The following is a 21,210-nucleotide window of genomic DNA, read 5'->3' as shown; positions in this document are numbered from 1 at the left end:
GCGTCAAAGACCCCATAACAGGAGGAGTAGAGACGGCTCGGCCTCAGGCTCCGACACGCTGCTTAATGGGGAAAACCGGTTGAAAGTTTGTCGGCTGAATGAGCGACACCGGTTGAGCATTCCTACAGCATTTCCCTCCAGAAGCCATGAGAAAGTTGTCCGGCTGCGGGGACCATGCGAGGGGATTTATACTAACATTACTATCTGTACTTACTGGTGGCACAGACGCCGTTTCATCCTTTCCTACACTGAAATTACCCTTGCCTAACGATTGCCTCTGAAGCTGGGCTTGCAGCACAGCTATCCTCGCCGTAAGGCGATCGTTCTCCTGTATATTATGAGTACAGCGACTGCAATTAGAAGGCCTCATGTTAATGTTACTACTTAGCTGGAAGTCCTGACGAACCATGTCCAGATAAAGCGTCCGGAGTGAAAAAGTTGAATGAAAAAAACAAAGTTGAATGAGGGAAAAACTAAAAATATAAATGGTAATTAAAAAGTAAAAATCGTAAAGTTGTCAGGTAGCAAAGTAAGGTTGGCAACAAAACGCACAGCAACACGTAAACAAATCGGAGTGAGTCTAGGATTTTTGGGATAATGGTGTTGATGTGAGCCATTACCAGCCTTTTCAAAGCACTTCATGGCTGTGGACGTGAGTGCTACGGGTCTGTAGTCATTTAGGCAGGTTGCCTTTGTGTTCTTGGGCACAGGGACTATGGTGGTCTGCTTAAAACATGTTGGTCTTACAGACTCAATCAGGGAGAGCGTGATCACACAGTCGTCTGGAACAGCTGATGCTCTCATGCATGCCTCAGTGTTGCTTGCCTCGAAGCGAGCATAGAAGTGATTTAGCTCGTCTGGTAGGCTCGTGTCACTGGGCAGCTCGCGGGTGTGCTTCCCTTTGTAGTCTGTAATAGTTTACAAGCCCTGCCACAACCGACGAGCGTTGGAGCCGGTATAGTATGATTCGATCTTAGCCCTGTATTGATGCTTTGCCTGTCTGATGGTTCGTCACAGGGCATAGCGGGATTTCTTGTAAGCTTCTGGGTTAGAGTCTTGCACTTTGAAAGCGGCAGCTCTACCCTTTAGCTCAGTGCGAATGTTTCCTGTAATCCATGGCTTCTGGTTGTGGTATGTACGTACAGTCACTGTAGGGATGACGTCCTCGATGCACTTATTGATAAAGCCAGTGACTGATGTGGTGTATTCCTCAATGTCATCGGAAGAATCCTGGAACATGTTCCAGTCTGTGATAGCAAAACAGTCCTGTAGTTTAGCATCTGCTTCATCTGACCACTTTTTTATAGACCGAGTCACTGGTGCTTCCTGCTTAAATTTTTGCTTGTAAGCAGGAATCAGGAGGATAGAGTTGTGTTCGGATTTACCAAATGGAGGGCGAGGGAGAGCTTTGTACGCGTCTCTGTGTGTGGAGTTCAGGTGATCTGAATGTTTTTCCCCTCTGATTGCACATTTAACATGTTGATAGAGATTTGGTAGAACTGATTTAAGTTTCCCTGCATCAAAGTCTCCGGCTACTAGGAGCGCCGCCTCTGGGTGAGTGGTTTCCTGTTTGCTTATTTCCTTATACAGCTGACTGAGTGCGGTCTTAGTGCCAGCATCTGTTTGTGGTGGTAAATAAACAGCCACGAAAAGTATAGCTGAGAACTCTCTAGGCAAGTAGTGTGGACTGCAATTTATCACAATATACTCTACTTCAGGCGAGCAAAATCTAGAGACTTCCTTAGATTTCGTGCACCAGCTGTTGTTTACAAATATGCACAGACCGCCCCCCCTCGTCTTACCGGAGTGTGCTGTTCTAGCCTGCCGGTGCAGCGTATATCCCGCTAGCTGAATATCCATGTCGTCATTCAGCCACGATTCTGTGAAACATAGGATATTACAGTGTTTGATGTCCCATTGGTAGGATGTTCGTGATCGTACCTCGTCTAATTTATTGTCCAATGATTGCACGTTGGCGAGTAATATTGATTGTAATGGCAGCTTTCCTACTCGCCTTCTGTGGGTCCTGACGAGGCCTCCGGCTCTTCGTCCTCTGTACCTGCGTCTCTTCCTCTTGCAAATAACTGGGATGTCGGCCCTGCCAGGTATTTGGAGAATATCATGCGAGTCTTGCTTGTTGTTGAAAAAAATCTTAATCTAATCCGAGGTGAGTGATCGCTGTCCTGATATCCAGAAGCTCTTTTCTGCCGTTAGATACGTTTGCAAAAACATTATGTACAAAATAAGTTACAAATGACGCGGGAAAAAAACACATTTTAGCACAATTGGTTGGGCGCCCGTAAAACTGCTGCCATTTCTTCCGGCACCATGTAACATATATGTAATATGTAGAAATAGCTCTGCTATTTCCTGGTGTCTGAAACGTTTGTCTGATTTCAATTTCTGTGACAAAACAAGCACTGTAGAGAATCATTGTGCATTCTAAACCCCTGTGAAATATATTTTGAATAATCAAAACTATTGTATTTTCAGCTCATGTACAAAACAGAAAGTAAAAAAAAAATCTAAAACATGACAGTTACGGAGGAGAAGCATAGAAAATATTACTAATAGAACAGGGCCCGTATCCGCAAAGCAGATCAGAAAAGGTCTTAGGAATCCTGTTAAAACCTGTTTTAAGGTAACAACAAACAAAAAAACTCCCAGCTCAGAGTAGGTTTTAGGATGACACTGCTCAGACAAACGCTGAGCCAGGAGTAAAATCAACTCGTAAATGTTTCTCAGCTGGTAAACACAACAGTTTGAGGTACCGCAAAGGAAAAATAGTGATGATGCTCATTGACATTGTTTCAAATTATGGGAATTAACCAATCGTGATGAGGCATCGCCAGCTGTGCACGCTTCAGACAAGCACGGTGAATGTGACTGTCAAATTTTGGTCAAATTAGGGACGCACCGATATGACGTTTTTGGCCGATACAAATATCCAATATTTTCCCGGACCAATTTTTTTTAAAACATTTTTGCGGCCTTTTAAGCATTTTAGTACAGTTAAATAGTTGAAACACACACACGTACGTATGTCCCCATTACCAGTAAAACATAATAATAACCTATTTCTTTCACTTACTTGCTGTACTCTTTCGTTGTTCATTTGTTCAGTCTCAACCAGGATTTCATCATACATGTCAAGCAGTGAAGTTTCAGCTCTGTCTGTCCGTGGCCTCTCGTCCTCGGTGCGCACTGTCGCTGTGTCCATTTCCATCTTGTCCAGCTGTGTATGTAACATTTCAACTAAACCTTGTTTCTTGTCTGCATCGAAGTAGCGGTCCTTGTACCTAGCATCGAGCATGATGGCGGCACAGTAAAGAGGCTCAAAAGAATCACATGTTCACAGCCCCTTGTAGAGTACTTTTGCAAGTTCTAACCCCACGGTCTGCGTCGGCAGTTTTGTTGAGCAGGCGTTTCAATGCCATGACAGAGGGTTTCACGTCTGCTACAGACGCAGTTGATGATCTTATTTCTCGAGTCAGTTGTTCGAATGTAGCTAGGAGTGTGTTCATGTTTCCAAGTTTCAAACATGTTCTCAAATGCCATTGAAATGACAGCAGCGGTATGAGAACCAGCACATTCTTGAGCATAAAATATGGCTTTCCTCAGTACGAAATCCTCATCGACCCACTGTGCTGTCAGACTCAGCATGCTCATGGGGCTGACATCGCTGGTCCAAATGTCAGTTGTGAAGCCAATAGCAGTGACGCCCATAGCAAGAAGCTCAGTTGGCGAAAGCCAACATCATCCATGACAGAGTTGATTGTCAAGGGCAATGATTCCATTATTTTGGCGTTAAAGGATTTCGCCTTGGAGTTGTCTCACTAACATTTTCTTACTCTTTTAAATGACTGCTCGACTTGAACTTGTTTAGTTGCTGGAAGTGTGCGCTTAGTATTTTTCTGCTTTTGTTCTGTGTAGCGCTGTATTTTTCATGGCGTCATTAAGTCATATAGGTATGCACGTCAGCTTTTACATCGGTTTTGCACATCGGCGTTAAACTAGACAATGTTCGCATTTTTAGCTAATATCAGCCGATTCCGATATGCTTACCGATATATCGTGCATCACTAGGTAAAATGTTTGATAACATTTTCGCCTGACACAATCACTTTGCCTACTCTTAATTATTTGCCAAAATGTTGACGTGCATATTATTTTTGTGACAAATCAACACACTTGTCACACTCGTTATCAACACACTCGTCACTCCCATTTAACAACTCTAAATTGGTTTGGCACAGTTGGCATCCAACCACTTGCTGATAATGTTACATAAAACGTTAGAAAGGTCTATAATTCTAATCGAACAAATTCAAAGTTAACATAGGCCCGAGATGCCTTTAATTCCCCAACTTATAGGCATGACCACTTAAGGAATAGTTTTTCACGTGATGTTGCGCTCCAAAGGGATAACTTGAAATAACATGATGTAGGTTAATTAAATAATTGAAAGAAAAATATGTGATTATTTATTAGCCTGTGGGGTTATAAGCATTTAGGCACATCATGTGAAATAGGACTCATGTGAAATCATTTTCAAAAGCATGTATGTCTACATTATTTATGGATTTATCATATAGAAATATAAAAACATTATTTTAACAACTCCAAGCAATTGCATGTGGCGCAGGAACCACATACTACTTTTTCTATTATCAAGACACCTGCTGGTAACTCTTACCTGGTTACCTGTTCAGAAGTCTGGAGTACCAGATTACCTCACGAGGTGTCCTAAATATCTGTCAACTAGGTAGGACTCTTATGACTAAAGAGACTTCATGCATAGCTTTAATTTTTACCCATAAGAGTAGGAGTAAAATGTTTCCATTCTCAACACTTACGACCAATTTCCTCCTCTGAGACGCTTAATACTGACCAAGATCTACAGCTTATTAAACTTGTTTTCAATGAGAGTGACAGATCTTTAACTCGCATTTCCATCTGAAGTCAGTCGGGTGGTACACAGTCGGGTGGTACACATAAACAACATAATTGTCCTTTAAAGAGATGTAACATGAGGGGAGCTCATCCACCAGCCAGATAAATACAGTGGCAATTCAGCCAGGTCACACCAGATCCACTGCATTATTAGACGTTTGTCCAGGTACCTAGGACATCGGGAGATGCCTTCAATACCGTCCACTATGGGCAACATGAAGGCCTATTACCATCCAATACCATTGCGGCTTGGATGTTGATAAAGGAAGGGCTTAAACCGCGAGCTACAGCTCCGAGGTTATGGGTTCAATCCCAGTGCTAGGCACTATTGTTTTGTTTCGTGTTAACCCTGTCCAAAACCTTAACCCTTACCTTAACTACTCTGAATTAATTCCCAAACGTAACCGTCAAACCCTTACCTACTTTCACTTCACCCATAGATGTTTACCCCCCCCCCCCCTCCGGATACACGTTGAGTACTGAAGTGAGACCGTGAGATTGTGTTGGGCAATTAGCCTGGGGATGAGGTTAATCATAAGGTAGACTCTGTTCAGCTGGTCCATGTCTTATTAGGTTGACAGCTCTCATTTCACAGCACGTGTTTGTCACAAATGGCACCATATTCCCCATAGGGCTCTGGTTAAAAATAGTGCACTATATAGGGAGAAGGCTGCCATTTGGGAAGCAAACCTGTGTCTGCACTGTAGCTTACCTGATCAATGTTCCAATTTCCTCATATCTATCCCATACTAATTATGCTATTCCTGTGAATTCTCATCATGGATTTCACACAAAGATCCAAGTGCCTACGCCATCGCTGATGGATTTAATGACGCTGGGTTTCTATTTCTGTGTAGCTAGATGTCCCTGTCCGGGTAACAAACCTGCTGTATGAAGGATGAAGTGTTGGACTGTGTGGTCTGCGTGACACACACACACACACACACACAACCATACCACAACCTAGCTCCCTCTCCAACTTCATCAAATTCACTTCCTCTAATAATCACCTCATGTTTCATTGGGAGCTAGCCATCCCCAGGAACAAATTATCACTATAAATATACAGGGAAACAAATTAACCAGCAGTGTCAAGATTCTAATGGTCACAATTAGTCAACACTTGGGCTAATGTGAATAATTTATAACTTCTACACACTGGATCTAATTGTAATTGCTCAACAGTTTAAAAGCTGCAAAACAGATGGAGTCCGGTGGTTATTACACATGTCCTCTGCAGGCCTTTCATGAGTATTATTGGTATTAATCAATAGGTTTGGAAGGAGATTGGATATCTAATGTGAGACTACTTCAGTACTGAGACACTAACATGCAGAATCCAAGAGCCACATCTTAAGCCTAATTTACACCACTTGTAGTTAGGTCGCTGGTTCCTCTCCGGCTGGAAGGACCTTGAAACAAAATAGAGTCACCCTGTAGTATGTGGAGGGTTTTGTATACCAAGGGATATACCTAGTTATTTAGTAGTAGAAGTTCGGTGTGAATAGGACTTTAGACGGTAGGATATCATATTAGCCAAACATTAGAGTGTAATGGCCATATAAGATTATTTCAAAAAGGCTCTGAGAGTGGATTGCCGAAGCTAGACAGCCACTGGAGTGTCAGCATTGACTCTGAAAGTGGTTTGAATTGCAGGAGCAATCCAGAGACAGCCACTTGAGTCTGCAGCATTTATTGCCTTGACATAAAGGCTCTCCCCACAGTTGAACTTAAAGCTAAGCCCTTGGTAGTAACGACATAGGCCAGGTCAGCACTCTCAGTCAGACCCAGCATGCTTAGTCTCTCTAGACCTAGGCCAAGCCAGCAGCTATGTCATGCAGGGATCTGAAGCTGTGAAGGACGACGCCTTGCCTCCTCCTCTCCCCTCCCTGCCTTTACTCCCACTGTGATATCTACTAAAGTGCCAAGGGGGAATTAGGTAGAAGAGAGAGAGGAAACAGAGAGAGACGGTGTGCCGTGCCGGGCGATAAGAGTAGTTTGTGTGCACGCGTGAGTGTGTACACTGTGTGTATTTGTGCCTGCCGCGGTGTGTGCTTGTGTGTGAACGATAGTATGTGTATCCCTGAATGCGTGTGTGTGTGTGCATCAATAATGCACTGTAGAGTGTGTTTCTGTGTTCTTAGATGTATGTGTGTGCGTGTGTGTGTGTGCGTGTGTGCGTGTGTGTGTGTGTGTGTGTGTGTGTGTGTGTGTGTGTGTGTGTGTGTGTGTGTGTGTGTGTGTGTGTGTGTGTGTGTGTGTGTGTGTGTGTGTGTGTGTGTGTGTGTGTGTGTGTGTGTGTGTGTGTGTGTGTGTGTGTGTGTGTTGCTCATCGTCTCCCTGCTCACTGCCGTGGTTAATTATTCACTGGGGCTGTGCTGCAGAGATTAACTGAGAGGCCAGGGGATAAAGGCACCGGAGGAAGAAGATGAAATTATTAAATCCTAATGCTGGAACTCTGGCTGCATGGTAATTTCTTCAATTGATTTTAAAGAGGTGCTCAGACAGCAGGAGCAGTGCGCAGGAGATGCACTCCTAAGTTCCCTACCTCCATCGTTCTATCTCTCTATCTCGCTCTTGTTAACTCTGGCTGTCTCTCGCTCTGTGACAAAGTCTCTCTCTAGCCATTTCTCCTTCTCAGTATCTCCTTATCCATCTCTCTCCTGCCCTCTGTGTCTTTCCATCTCTCCTCCTTACCGTGCTCTCTCCCTCTCACTCTCTGCTCACATCCCACTCTCCTTCTCCACCTCTATCCTGTTTTTCACCTTCCTTCCTCCCACTTCCTCTCTAACTGATCCCTCTCCTCACACTTACCTCATTCATTATACCATCGCTCAACCCTGCTCTCTCCCAGCTACTCTGCCCTTCTCCATCCAGCACCTCCATCTTCCTCCCCCCGTCCCTCCCATCTCGCTCCTAATCCCTAACTCCATCTTTCCTTCTTTCTCTCCCAGCCAGTCTGCCTCATTTTTACCCCCCTTCAACCCCTCTTCTATTCCATATCACTTCCTCCATCTCCCTCTCTTGCACTCCATCTCCCCCTCTTCTTCCACTCCATGTCTCTCCCTCCATCTCCTTCTCCTCTTCCATTCCATGTCCCTCCCTCCATCTCCTCCTCCTCTTCCACTCCATGTCTATCCCTCCATCTCTTCCTCCTCCACTCCATGTCTTGCCCTCCATCTCCTCCTCCTCTTCCACTCCATGTCCCTCCCTCCATCTCCTCCTCCACTCCATGTCTATCCCTCCATCTCCCTCTTCTTCCACTCCATGTCTCTCCCTCCATCTCCCCCTTCCATTCCATGTCTCTCCCTCCATCTCCTCCTCCTCTTCCACTCCATGTCCCTCCCTCCATCTCCCTCCTCTTCCAGTCCATGTCCCTCCCTCCATCTCCCTCCTCTTCCAGTCCATGTCCCTCCCTTCCTCCATCTCCCTCCTCCTCTTCCACTCCATGTCTATCCCTCCATCTCCTCCTCCTCTCCATGTCCCTCCCTCCATCTCCCTCCTCCACTCCATGTCCCTCCCTCCATCTCCTCCTTCCACACTCCATTTCTCTCCCTCCATCTCCATCCTCCTCTTCCACTCCATGTCTCGCCCTCCATCTCCCCCTTCCACTTCCACTCCATGTCTATCCCTCCATCTCCCTCCTCTTCCAATCCATGTCCCTCCCTCCATATCCACCACTTTCTCGCCATCTCCCCTGTACCTACCTCCAGCCCCACCTCTTCCTCCCACTCTTCGCCCTCCATCTCCCCCTCTCCTTGTCCCTCCCTAGTAGTGTGGGGCTGGCTGCAGAGGCATGCTGAAGGTAAGAGATAAGGCCAGTTATGGGCAGATAGCGTGATTGGGGCTCTGGGGTCGTTAGCTTCTGGCAGGGCCAGAAGGAAAGGGATAGAGGGAGAGGAGACAGAGACATGGCCGGAGTTCCCCTCAGCAATTAGAGACATCTGCTATCAGTGATCGGCCTCTGTGTCCCAGGGAGATAGGGAGCGAGAGAGAGAGAGAGATAGGGAGAGAGAGGGGGAGAGAGAGAGAGATAGGGAGAGAGAGGGAGAGAGAAAGAACAGAGAGAGAAAGTGAGAGGGAGCGAGAGAGAGAGAAAGAGAGAGAGGAGGACAGAGAGAAAGAGAATGAGTGAGTGATGTACTACAGAATACGTCTGCTGCCGCTTTTCAATGTCATTCATTGTCCCTTCTTTTTCCACTTGATGGATGAGGCACACACACAGATACTCATTGTGCATTACACAGTCTCTCTCTCTCACACACACACACACACACACACACACACACACACACACACACACACACACACACACACACACACACACACACACACACACACACACACACACACACACACACACACACACACACACACACACACACACACACACACACACACACAGATACCGTCGCACACACACAATTCTCCAGTCCCCTAACCTCACATTAGCATGTTTCAACTCCATGCAAATATCTACTTGACTGTAAACCCTCTTGTTGCTAGCGGCGGATTTACAGTACATTGTGAAAGAGAGTAGCATCCGAGACCAAGAGGTTTTACTGCTTGGCTGAAATGTCACGTCATTTCCCTGCAAGGTTTTATGACTTTAATCTTGCTGGGTGACACAGACGCAGCTCTCACTGCTCTCACTGGCCTACGTCCCAAATGGCACCTATTCCCTATTTAGTGTACTACTTTTGACCAGGGTCCATAGTGCTCGGGTCAATAGTAGTGCACTATGTAGAAATGCTCTAGCTCAGAATGAAGTAATAGTGCATTAGGACACACAGGTGTCAGTATATCATAGAGATTCGCTCTGCTATAATGTGTTATCCGATGAAGCCAATTTATAGGACCATATGTCTACCACTCTAATTCCTTAGATGAGGGACCCATCATTTGAATAATCTATAAGAGAGAGAGAGTGGATGGAGGGATATTTAACATGAAGGATGAGTAGGGCGGATAACGTAGCGTATGTTGACTGTTACATGGGTAGATCTAGATCTTTGCTCTACACCGAGGGGGGAGTCATTGTTTACAGTCTCTGGGTCAGTCGGGGTCTTTGATATTACATTTTCTCTTTCTCGTTTTCTCTCTCTCTCACACACACATAATCACTCTTGCACACACACAGACACACACACCTACGCACCCCCCTCCCCGCCCACACACACACACCTTCTGTTTCTCTCTCACACACACTCCACACTTCCATATCCCACGACTATGACCGTTCTACCAAGAGACCGGTTGCCCCAGCAACCAAGGAATATGCACTTTCCCACAGTTGTGTTTGCTCAGTTGGACTTTTCAAGCTCAGGTCTGTCCCCTCCACACCTGTTGGGTCATATTACTAGTTATATCACACCAGAATATAAGACATTTATTGCTCTTTTGTCTATATGGGGTGAATCCTAAGCGCCGCTTAAAGAGGTTGGTTGTAATAATATTGTAATAATGTTGTGAAAATTATGATAATGCCCTTTTAGTGTAAGATATACTTTTTTGGAGGGTTGGAGTCATCACTACGCGGTTAATTTGTTAATAGACCAATAAGAAAGAGCTTTCCAAACCTCTCTACCAATAACAGCTAATTTTCAGTTTTCCCCTCCCCACTCAGACCACTCCCAGACAGTCCTAGCAAAATTCTTGCTTGAGAAACTGCTCTTTGCTAAGAAGCCATTTTTGTTTATTGTTGACCATTTTAATTTAAAACAATCACAATAAGGTACGTAACTGTTAAACACAAATGATTCAATTCAATAGATCTTCTTAGGGCTAGGAGTTCCGTCAGCAGGACACCTGTCAACAATCTCCGGTGAAATTGGAGGACGCGCAATTCAAATATATAATCGTAAGAATGATGGATATTAAACATCTAGGTACATACGAGTGTCTTATATCGGTTAAATGCTTAAAGTCAGCCTCCCGGGTTGCGCAGTGGTCTAGGGCACGGCATCGCAGTGCTAACTGCGCCACCAGAGTCTCTGGGTTCGCGCCCAGGCTCTGTCGCAGCCGGCCGCGACCGGGAGGTCCGTGGGGCGACGCACAATTGGGCTAGCGTCGTCCGGGTTAGGGAGGGTTTGGCCGGTAGGGATTTCCTTGTCTCATCGCGCTCCAGCGACTCCTGTGGCGGGCCGGGCGCAGTGCGCGCTAACCAAGGGGGCCAGGTGCACGGTGTTTCCTCTGACACATTGGTGCGGCTGACTTCCGGGTTGGAGGCGCGCTGTGTTAAAGAAGCAGTGCGGCTTGGTTGGGTTGTGCTTCGGAGGATGCATGGCTTTCGAACTTCGTCTCTCCCGAGCCCGTACGGGAGTTGTAGCGATGAGACAAGATAGTAATTACTAGCGATTGGATACCACGAAAATTGGGGAGAAAAGGGGATAAAAAAATATATATTTAAAAAAAAAAAAAGCTTAAAGTCTTGTTAATCTAACAGCATTGTCCGATTTACAATAGGCTTTACAGCGAAAGCATGCCATGCGATTGTTTGAGGACGGCGCCCCCAGATTAACATATTTTTACACCAGCACAGGCTTCATAAAATCACAAATAGCGATTAAATAATCTCTTACTTTTGGAAAATCTTCCTCTGATTTGCAATCCAAAGGGTCCCAGCTACAACATGCATGGTCGTTTAGTTAGATAAAATCCTTCTTTATATCCCAAAAAGTCAGTTTAGTTGGCACCATCGATTTGAGTTCAACATGCAGACAAAGGAATCCAAAGAGCTACCGCTAAACTTTGTTAAAACAAGTCAAACTACGTTTCTATTTAATCCTCAAGTACCCTAAAATGTAATTAAACTATAATATTTAATAATTCAAAGTAGTATTTTCAATAGAAATATAAAATTAGCAAGTGCGCACCAACAGACTCCCAGTACCAAAACTCAAAATTCTTTCTCGTTTTGGAAGAAACAAGCCTGGAACCTTGAACAAAGATTATTTGACATCTACTGGAAGCCCTAGGAATTGCAATCTGGGAGCTGAAATTGCATAGGACCCATAGCTTTCCATTGTAAGAGCATGGTATCTCAACAAACAAAAACAATTCTGGTTGGTTTTTCTTTGGATTTTCTCCTACCATATAAATTGTGTTATTGTCTCATACATTATGTTAACATTTCTTCAAACGTCAAAGTGTTGTCTATCCAATGGTACCAATTATATGCAAATCCTGGCTTCTGGGTCTGAGTAACAGGCAGTTTACTTTGGGCACGTCAGTCAGGCGAAAATACTGAAAAAAGGACCCTAGCCCTAAATATTATTTAAGAATTATAAATGTATAACTTGCACTTCATTATCTGATAAATGACCTTGAGGCTTGAGCTACATCATATGGACGTTCAGTAAACGTTCAGCAGACGAAGTTTGAATTACAATGAGTGTGAACTCTCTCTGAGGTGAAGAGGGCAGATCTGTCTTTTCGAAGAAAAAAATTATTCTCTGATGAGAAGAGAGCCGTGAGGGAGCAGGGGTTCAGTCAAGGGGAGAAATTGGAGAATTTGAGCATTTTTCCCTGGTAGATACTCATCATTCAAGCTCAGGTATGTGTGTGTGTGTGTGTGTGTGTGTGTGTGTGTGTGTGTGTGTGTGTGTGTGTGTGTGTGTGTGTGTGTGTGTGTGTGTGTGTGTGTGTGTGTGTGTGTGTGTGTGTGTGTGTGTGTGTGTGTGTGTGTGTGTGTGTGTGTGTATACATGTGAGCGTGAACGTTTATTGATTCCTTTTATCCATTGCAGCTTTATGGTTTCTTTCTCTACCCCTCCCATTAACGTTACAGCTTTAAAATCCCTCTCTCTCTCTCTCTCCAGAGCTCAGCCAGTACGGGCCTCAACATAGCAGGAGAGGTCTTAGCCTGCCTGGGGAGAGATGACTAGGACTTGGGAGAGACATACAGAACAACACAGCCACACGGCATCGATTAACAGTCATAACCACACACACACACGGATGGATGGACCCACATGAACACAGAGACACACACACACTTACTGAACCACACGCACACACACATTACAACAGCCCTGATCATGCTCAATTAACAAAGTTCCACTAACTGTAATAAATAACAATACAAGTGTATCTGGAATAGATTGACAGCTCCTTGTTATCCCATTAGAAACGTTCGACTCGGACCAGAGTCTGGTCAAGTGGGTCACACTTCCCCCTGCAGCAGAGGGATCCCGGTTCGTTCCCTGCATGAGCCCTATGCATTTCTGCTCCCTTTACTCCGCCTCCTTGCTTCTGCTCCTATCCTGCCCCCCCCCAAAAAAAGCGTGTGAGGAGTTCAGAATTCCATTCTTAAAATAATAAAATATTAGATTCTAGTTAGCGCAAGCCGTCTGTCGTGACGATGCGTTCGTTCACTAACAAGCAACACAACGTGCCACGGCGGATTCGTGTCAAGCGTCTCGGTGTTACAGTAATTGGATGTCTCCAGCTGTTCCTACTTCCTCTTGTCGTCTTCTTCTCTTGCTGTTGTTGCGTTGCTTTTGTTTCACCTTCACCTTCCCTGCCTATCCTTCAAAAGCAGACCTGCAGTTCTTTCAGAATAGAGAGTTGGTTGTCTACTGATTTGAGAAACCAGTTCGAAATCAGGTCATTGATAAATAACATGAAACAGCAGGCTTTGGTATTTGTATTCAAAGTCATGGGTTGGTAATTGTGTGTATGTCTCAGAGAGACAGAGACAGAGAGAGCACTAAGGAGCAGGGAATAATTTATGAGTGCCGCAACCTATAGTTGGTAAAAACTAAATTGCGTTTTAGACCCCTTGACCTTTTCCAAACAGCCTTATTCTAAAATGGATGAAATAAAAACAAATCCTCAGCAATCTACACACAAAACCCATAAAGAAAAATCTAAGACAGTTTTTTTTTAATGTATTACAAATAAAAAACATAAATACCATATTTACAGAAGTATTCAGACCCTTTGCTATGAAACTCGAAATTGAGCTCAGGTGCAGCCCGTTTCCATTGATAATCCTTGACATGTTTCTACAACTTGATTGGAGTCCACCTGTGGTAAATTCAATTAGTTGGACATGATTTGGAAAGGCACACACCTGTCTATATAAGGTCCCACAGTTGACAGTGCTTGTCAGAGCAAAAACCCAGCCTTGAGGTCGAAGGAATTGTCCGTAGAGCGCCGAGACAGGATTGTGTTGAGGAACAGATCTGGGGAAAGGTACCAAAACATTTCTGCAGCATTGAAGGTCCCCAAGAATACAGTGGCCTCAATTCTTAAATGGAAGATGTTTGGAACCTTTAGCAGTTGATGTTACTCTTCAATGACACAGACCCCAAAGCAAATCAGGGGGAGAAAAATAGGTTTATTCAAAGAGAACGAATCATGCTGGGGAGTAGAGGGTCAATGTTCATTCTCCCCTGTCCTCAGGGATTTTATCCACAGAACAAAGTGACAGGATGCACTGTCACTTTTTTAACCACCAATGGCCAAATAACAAGTATCCTGTTTCAGGCTCAATGTACAGACAAATTCCTCCCATGTCTCTGACCCATTGATCATTAATAAAAAAAATAAAAACTATTTCCATTGATCGTTCATTCCCTCTTGACCTTTTGTCCTCTGCGTTGTGTATTTATCTTCAAAATGTTCTTACAGAACCACCAAGACTCTTCCTAGAGCTGGCCGCTCGGGCAAACTGAGCAATCAGGGGAGCGGAGCCTTGGTCAGGGAGGTGACCAAGAACACGATGGTCACTCTGACAGAACTCCAGAGTTCCTCTGTGGAGATTGGAGAATCGTCAAGAAGGACAACAATCTCTGCAGCACTCCACCAATCAGGCCTTTAATGTAGATTGGACAGACGGAAGCCACTCCTCAGTAAAAGGCACAAGACAGCCCGCTTGGAGTTTGCCAAAAGGCACCGACAGACTTTCAGACCATGAGAAACAAGATTATCTGGTCTGGTGAAAGCATGATTGAACTATTTGGCCTGAATACCAAGCGTCACGTCTGGAGGAAACCTGGCACCATCCCTACAGTGAAGCATGGGGATGTTATTCAGTGGCAGGGACTGGGAAACTAGTCAGGATCGAGGCAAAGATGAACAGAGCAAAGTACAGAGAGAGCCTTGATGAAAACCTGCTGCAGAGCTCTCAGGACCTCAGACTGGGGTGAAGGTACACCTTCCAACAGGACAACGACTCTAAGCACACAGCCAAGACAACGCAGGAGTGGCTTCAGTAGTATCTGAATGTCCTTGAGTTGCCCAGCCAGAGCCCAGATATTCTTTTAAATAAATTAGCCAACATTTCTAAAGACCTGTTTTTGCATTGTCATTATGGAGTATTGTGTGTAGATTGATGAGGGGAAAAAGCGATTTAATCGATTTTATAATAAGGCTGTAACCTAACAAAATGTGGAAAAAGTCAAGGGGTCTGAATACTTTCTGAAGGCGCTGTATGTGGGAGGCAGTTAAATACAGGCCAGTTTCTGTCAAAGGCCTTTACAAAGACCCAACATGAACTAGCACACTACAGTGTCTTTCTACTGTCTTTCCTTCCAAGAAAATGATGAGCGGTCTTAATAATACAGCGGCTAAAATGAGACGACATCTTCAAGAGTGATTTAGTCCCATTTTGACAGGGCCCGACAGCCAATGCTCTTTTGATTAATTCCTCCTTCTCAATTACACTTTGGCATTTAATCGGTTCATTAGACTAGCCCACACCCTAAGAATTAACATATTGGGATGAAACCGAAGACTGTTGAGATACTGTTGAGAATGAATGGTGAACCTTTTGGGATAGTGTAATAGCGACCTGTGAAAAACTGTTGTTCATCTTAAAATTGGCATCTCCCTTTCTATGCGTGTGATGAAGGGAGATGACCATTTCATTAGACCTGAATACTCACATTGGCTCAAGCTAAGGGCCTTTAGCTCAGTGGGCTAACAAAATCTTGAGGTGCACAAGAGATCTGGGTTTGAACACTGGTCGTTCACACTTCGCTTCTGTGGGAGGTCTGGTATAGATCAGTACAATGTACTGGAGGAGGAGGAGGAGAGGAAGAGGAGGAGGAGCGGGGGAGAGGAGTAGAGGAGGTAAAGAGGAGGGGAAGAGCAGAGGTTCTCTCTCTGGCTCGTTGAGGGATCCGTCCTCATTCTGGAGAGGCTGTTAGCAGGTGGTTGATTGATCACTTTGGCTTTTAACCGACTACACACTGTCCAGCCTATCAGGCGCAGACATCCATCGATCAGCTGACAAGCACTCTCGTCTGGTGAGGAGGAGGGGTGGGGGGGTGGGATGGGTTAAAGACTCCTCTGTGATCCTTCCCCAGTTAGGTGCCCTCTAGGGGGGATTGAGACCAGACAGCCTGGCTGGATCTCCCTGGCTGTGGATGGGGCATGGCATCGGTCTGTGTGGGGATTGCTTTGCGAGTCCCTTTAATAACCATCTGTTGGTGTAGTACAGTGGCAGGAGAGGTCTGTTCTTTTCAATGGGGAAAGCTGCCACTGAGCTGCCATTTTGTGTTTGCTGATGCCAAACAAGGCTTCTGATGTTTTGTTTGGCCTCAGTGGTAGATAACTGCCTCTTAGGGGAATAAGATAGTAAAATACATCCATATCAGTCTGAGTAGTGTACATGGAGTTTCAATTTGTAAGTTGTGTTTACACTCTTAGAAAAAAAGGTGCTAAGTATAACCATATAGTGTTCTTTGGCTTCTTCATAGAACCCTCTATAAATGGTTCTACCAACAACCCTTTCATCGTCTAAAGATTCTAAAAAATTTACTCTGACAATACATTTTTATTTTTTATTTATTTATTTAACCTTTATTTAACCAGGTAGGCAAATTGAGAACACGTTCTCATTTACAATTGCGACCTGGCCAAGATAAAGCAAAGCAGTTCGACACATACAACAACACATAGTTACACATGGAGTAAAACAAACATATAGTCAATAATACAGTGAAAAAAAAAATAAGTCTATATACAATGTGAGCAAGTGAGGTGAGATAAGGGAGGTGAAGGCAAACAAATATATGTATAAATAAATAAAAATATAAAAGGCCATGGAGGCGAAGTGAGTACAACACAGCAAGTCAAATAAAAACTAAAAAAACCCTGGAATGGTTGGTTTGCAGTGGAAGAAAGTGCAAAGTAGAGACAGAAATAATGGGGTGCAAAGGAGCAAAATAAATAAATTAATAAATACAGTAGGTAAAGAGGTAGTTGTTTGGGCTAAATTGTAGATGGGTTATGTACAGGTGCAGTAATCTATGAGCTACTCTGACAGCTGGTGCTTAAAGCTAGTGAGGGAGATAGGTGTTTCCAGTTTCAGAGATTTTTGTAGTTCGTTCCAGTCATTGGCAGCAGAGAACTGGAAGGAGAGGCGTCCAAAGGAAGAATTGGTTTTGGGGGTGACTAGAGAGATATACCTGCTGGAGCGCGTGCTACAGGTAGGTGCTGCTATGGTGACCAGCGAGCTGAGATAAGGGGGGACTTTACCTAGCAGGGTCTTGTAGATGACCTGGAACCAGTGGGTTTGGCGACGAGTATGAAGCGAGGGCCAGCCAACGAGAGTGTACAGGTCGCAGTGGTGGGTAGTATATGGGGCTTTGGTGACAAAACGGATGGCACTGTGATAGACTGCATCCAATTTATTGAGTAGGGTTTTGGAGGCTATTTTGTAATCACATACTGTATATCATACTGTATATCATACTATATCATAAGCCCTTTCTTTGAGGGCCTGGTTATACCCTAACACAGTGGTCTAAACTCCTGGTTTACACACCAAATCAGGCTCGCAAGTCACATTATACTGGCTTGCAAAATGATGTGTAATTCCTATAGGAATCCAGCTAAAGTGAAGATATTCAACAATTGGATCTTTGATCAGCTACAACCACCATTTAGAATGACTGCCTGGGTATGAAAGATTGATTATTGAGACTACCTCAATCATCTAAACTGGAACAACCATCTCAGTAACGGGTGCAATAAATCGAACTACCAACAGATTTAATTTGTTTGTAAAAATGTATGTTATTTATCTTTGTGCCACATAAGATTAAGAAACCAATCAATGTACATGCAAAAACACAGATATTAAAACAAGAAGTTCTGAAAATCAACCTACAATAGAGGATGCTGGGAAATACAATAATGATGGGCATGGTTTTGAGTAATCAGAGTAAAAATGACATACTGTAATCACACAACGCTGGGGTTCTTTAACACCACTGAGTCACAAAAAACCCTAGGTAGCACTTGCGAATTTGCTGTGTACCATACGCTGCTTGTTCACTCAGATTCCCTTCTATTCTCCTACTCTCTGCTCAATAAAAATCACAGAAAAAAACACATTTTAAAGACAGAGATCATGGCAAAGACAACTGTGTCAGTACTGGATATGTAAAATGATTAAGGGAATACCAGATGCATGCACAACAATTCCTATACTCTAGGTACCGAGAAAAACATTCTCACAGCTATCTTTTTAGCAGCTTCAGATTACTCAAACTCTTGATGTTAAAGTTTAAAAACTGAGGTAAACAATAATGCTCAGGCACTACATAATCCTCATACTACCGACGACCCCAGAGGCATCTTTATCCTATAACTAGGCATAAGTGTGAACAAAATCTAAATTACCTTTCATATATGCTTAGCTGCAGTCAAAAACAGCTTAGGAAAGTATGTCAGCGGTATGAATACATGGTAGAACTGTACGTGCGTATTCTCTGAAGAATAGTTATTTTACGGGAAATGTTCTATAAATACCAGAATTCCCATAATATCCGCCAATATTCTATATGTGCATCTTGTTATGGTATTTCGGTTGCTATAACATTTGGTTTGAATTGACTTTGAGGATGTAGCCATGAATTTTTGAAGCACCCTGCCATAGGCCCTACCACTCCCATTGTTTCACAAGCAGCGGTGCTAATGCTAGCTGTGGGGTAAGTAAATAAAGGCAACTAAGCCATAGTTTTGGTAATTCTCTCTCAATATCAATGGATGAATCACTTGTTGTCAATAAAATTAAGTATATTTAACATTTTGGTGTACTGCCCCTGTAGATGGCTGTCATTTTTACCACATACAGTACCAGTCAAAAGTTTGGACACACCTACTCATTTCAGTATTGTTCATTATTTTTACTATTTTCTACATTGTAAAATAATAGTGAAGACATCAAAACTATGAAATAACATATATGGAATCGTGTAGTAACCAAAAAAAAAGTGTTAAACAAATCAAAATACATTTGATATGAGATTCTTCAAAGTAGCCACGCATTGCTTTGATGACAGCGTTGCACACACTTAGCATTCTCTCAACCAGCTTCATCTGGAATGCTTTTCAAACAGTCTTGAAGGAGTTCCCACATATGCTGAGCACTTGTTGGCTGCTTTTCTTTCACTCTGTCGTCCAATTCATCCCAAACCATCTCAAATGGGTTGAGGTCGGATGATTGTGCAGACCAGGTCATCTGATGCAGCACGCCATCACTCTCCTTCTTGGTCAAATAGCCCTTATACAGCCTGGAGGTGTGTTGGGTCATTGTCCTGTTGAAAAACAAATGATAGTCCCACTAAACCCAAACCAGATGGGATAGCGTATCGCTACAGAATGCTGTGGTAAAAAAAACTAAATGGTAGTCAACTACCATCAAATTATTGTAAAGCAGCTTTTTAGTACTTATGTGGATTGTAAAAGCTGCACATTACTTAAGGGAAAAAATATTTTCATTTTACATTATATTACATTGTAATTTTGCAGAAATATGTCTTTTTTGGTTATTGTATATTTCACTTAACATAATTTACTTGTCTAATGATATTTTGATAAGAATTATGTTGATATTTTGCTATGATTGTTGCTTCTAGGTAATCCATGTACAGTGCATTCTAAAAGTATTCAGACCCCTTGACTTTTTCCACATTTTGATAAGTTACAGCCTTATCCTAAAGATATATTTTCCCACATCAATCTACACACAATACCTCGTAATGACAAAACAAAAAACAGATTTTTTTAAATGTTTGCAAATTCATAAAAAATAAGTCAAATGAAATAGCACATTCACATAAGTATTCAGACCCTTTACTCAGTACTTTGTTGAAGCATCTTTGGCAGCGATTACAGCCTCGAATCTCCTTGGGTATGACACTACAAGCCAGAGATGGAAATTCGAGTGCGAGTCTCAGGAAATGACTTGCGACTTGACTTGGACTCGTGATCAATTGACTTGAAACTTGACTTGGACTCTAGATGAGACTTGTGAACAATGCAAGTCAGTACTGGGATACATTTTTGCCGTGCATCCTGTCAGATAACATGGAACAGGCTGCGTTGTAACACAGAGAAAGTAGTTTACCCTTTCACACGTACCATCACACAGGGTGTGATCGTTCTACAGTGGTCCCTGAAGCGTACGATCACACCCTGTGTGATTAGAACACCCATTTAGAACGCTCGTTTAGAACGGCCAGTTTCGAATGACGCAACAATCAGCGTTTGAGTTGGCCACACTTTTTTCAGAAATTATTTACACAAACAGTCCTTACAAAGTTATGTCCAGAATGTGAGCAGTTTATTTTTTGGATTCAATGTTCAGACATTCACAGAAGTATATACAGTATAGCATAACACAATCATCCTAACCGGGAAAATGTAGGCTACAATAGTCCTAGCGCTAAGTGAGGAAAGATTGACCCAACACAAGCAGTTATATTTTCTAACTCTAGGCTGACATAAACTACAATATGAATTAGCTAATAGCAATTACTATGTATAATTAATCACATCACGGGTGTTCTCACCATTGATCGAAATAATTAGGAAAAACTTTATAGAAATCGAAAGTAATCCGATGATTAGTTTCAGCGCGCAGCCATGCATTTTTCCTCACAGAAACCGAAGAGAAGACGAGATGAGTTTGGTCTGTTTATAGTATTGTAATGAAACAGCAGGGTCGTTACAGTATGCATGTTGAAGGGGTGTGTCATCTACCATCGTTCACATCCCACCATTCATTTCCGGAAGTACTCAAAGAATTTATGAACTCTTACTCACCTCATTTTGTTATAACATCTTTGGTCAAACAGACGATTACGTGAACCCAGAATGCATTGTATGTCAACAAACATGGCTACACAGCTGGAATTAGCTTAGCTCATCATAATCAGAATAACCTTCAAAATAGTATTTTACACACATATGTGCCCATTACAATCTGTGCAAGAATCGGAATGCATGATTTGTCACC

General features: G+C 43.3%; 1 protein-coding gene across 1 annotated transcript in view; it reads left to right on the top strand.

Annotated features, from left to right (window-relative positions):
- Positions 1–21,210, top strand: part of LOC129817307 (transmembrane protein 121) — a 69,960-nt gene that overhangs the window by 21,788 nt on the left and 26,962 nt on the right. The window lies entirely within an intron of this gene.

The sequence above is a fragment of the Salvelinus fontinalis genome, chromosome 20, assembly GCF_029448725.1.
Source record: "Salvelinus fontinalis isolate EN_2023a chromosome 20, ASM2944872v1, whole genome shotgun sequence".
Taxonomy (NCBI): domain Eukaryota; kingdom Metazoa; phylum Chordata; class Actinopteri; order Salmoniformes; family Salmonidae; genus Salvelinus; species Salvelinus fontinalis.
The sequence above is the reverse complement of the archived record's forward strand: the minus strand, read 5'-3'. Positions and strand labels throughout refer to the sequence as shown.